We start from the raw sequence: 2,348 nt of genomic DNA, 5'->3' as shown, positions 1-2,348 counted from the left end.
CTCTCTCCTTCTGCTCCTGATTTGGACCTTGAGATTTCAGTCCTGTGCTCCAATGTGGGTCTCTGTCTCTGTCTCCTTTCATCGCTTGCTGAAGGTTAATATTCAGGAGGATGCCTATATGTTTTTCTTTGGGTTCTCCTTATTTAGCTTCTCTAGGATCTCAGTGGATCCTTGATGGAGATGGAGCTGCTGATTGTGAATGGCCCTGTCCAGTAGGGGGCTGGGTCAACAGGAGAAGGGGAAGTTGGAATCTGCGTGAGGGCTTGGACCACCACGACCTCCGCTCACGCGCGGCAGCCGCTTTAGCACTGATACAGATTCAGGCGGCTCCCAGACTTCCAGCCCAGCTCTGGGGCTTCATCCAGCCTTCTCGCTCCAGAGTTTTCAACTTCTCAGACTGAGCAGTTCCTGGTTTTCTCAGGTCTCCAACTCACAGTCACCACGAGCCTCTGCAGCCTCTGATGGTGCAGGCAGATCGAATAAATCACTTCCTGTAATCACACACACATCTCTCTAGGTGCTGTTCTAGAGAACCTTGACAAATACAGGCAGAGCAAGGGTATGCTTGGTGTGGCTCATCTAGGGGCTCAGAATAATACGTTTTTTTTTTCCTCTAAAGATTAAAAACGACTGGTGTATAAATCTTCTCTTGTGTTTGCGTCATTTACTGTCACTAAGACCCTGGACAATCAGTGAATTCTTCCCACTGGGTTATGCGAGCCTTTTTAAAGTCGCTTTAAAAACATGAATGATAAATACGATTTCCTCAACAAACCCAACAGATGGCTGTGCCACGTGCAGTGAAGAGGGGACCTTGGGGCATGTACCCCCCCCCCCCCCCCTGCAGCGAGCCTATTGGGAAGATGGTGCTGCCTGTGGCCAGCCTGTTTGCAACGTCAAGTTCCGGACTCAGTCTCCTGTAGCGCGTGTGTAATCTATTCGGTGAGGCGCCAATCAGCTGAACTCAACGCTACTTGCTTCCCTATAAAGTCCCTGTAATCATATGCTGCCTCACAAGTATAAAACTTAATTATTAGCTGTAAAACCCTAAGATCCCGAAAGGATAGTAGTGTTCTGGATTCAGCATTACATCACAACAGCCAGGGGAGGCCAAGATTCCCACCGTAAATGTGCACAATAAAAACCAGCAACTGGCACTTACATAAATAAGCCTTTCATTTATAAAATAGTAACTTCAGACTTTAGGCTTTCCTGAGTCGGTCAAAATCGGACTCCTCTGTACGAGTCAGAGCCCATGTAATAGCACATGAAAATAAGATGGAGGCTTATTTCCTCTTCCATTAAAACAAGCCAGATGGTTGACATCTTCCTGGTATCAGGACATGAGCCCCCTTCCACCTCTCCCTGCCATCGTGACTTTTACCTCTAAGGCCACAGCTAGGTTTTAGTAGGATCGCTGCAGTTCCCACCATCAAAGTCATGCTTTAGACATCAAAACAGGAAGAAGGGCAAAAGCAGAAGGGTCGGCGCTAATCAAGCGGTGCCTTGAAAATGAGAGAGCCCTGGGCCTTCCAGACAGCTCAGTGGGCACTGCGCAAGCCCAAGGGCCCAAAGTTCAAAAGGTCTCCCCTAAACTCCACATTCGCATGTGCCCACAACCCGCAGGCTCTCCCCACAACCCGCAGGTCCTCCCCACAACGCAGACATACATCCCCCAAACAGATGGAAGCAGGTACGGCAAATGCAAGTTTTCCAAAATTTTTAACTAAAAAGAATAAAGAATTGCACACAGAAGATTCTAGGAGAGCTAGGGAGGTGGTGCAGTGTGTAAGAACAATTGCTCTGCCACCACAAGTACCTGAGTTCATGTCCCCAGCATTTACATAAAAAGTATGCTTGCAATTCAGTAGAAACAAGAGAGAAACGGCTTTGCCTTCAGAATATTCAGGGTTTTCTGCAACTTTCTGCTCCTTCTGCTTTGGGATGTTCTGGGGACATGTTTGAGACAGTCTCAAGAAGGATGTGCTATCGTAGTGACAGATTGCTGTCATGGCAGCAAGTGGGAACTCTTTACTGCTTTGGACACACCAGTGACCTGCATTTCGTGTCAGGCCTCAAGCTGGAAACAGTTGGCTCCGGCTTCAACTGACTCTCATCTTCTTTTCTGAAACACTCAGGACGGCTCCTGCCATAAGCATTCAGGACGGCTCCTGCCATAAGCACTCAGGACGGCTCCTGCCATAAGCATTCAGGATGGCTCCTGCCATAAGCACTCAGGACGGCTCCTGCCATAAGCATTCAGGACGGCTCCTGCCATAAACAAGCATTTCTTGCACCATTTGTCTGATTTAAGGGAGATTTATTAACTTGATACAAGTTAGAGTTAT

This window comes from Microtus ochrogaster, assembly GCF_000317375.1.
Source record: "Microtus ochrogaster isolate Prairie Vole_2 chromosome 14 unlocalized genomic scaffold, MicOch1.0 chr14_random_1, whole genome shotgun sequence".
Classification (NCBI taxonomy): domain Eukaryota; kingdom Metazoa; phylum Chordata; class Mammalia; order Rodentia; family Cricetidae; genus Microtus; species Microtus ochrogaster.
This window is presented reverse-complemented; position numbering follows the sequence as displayed.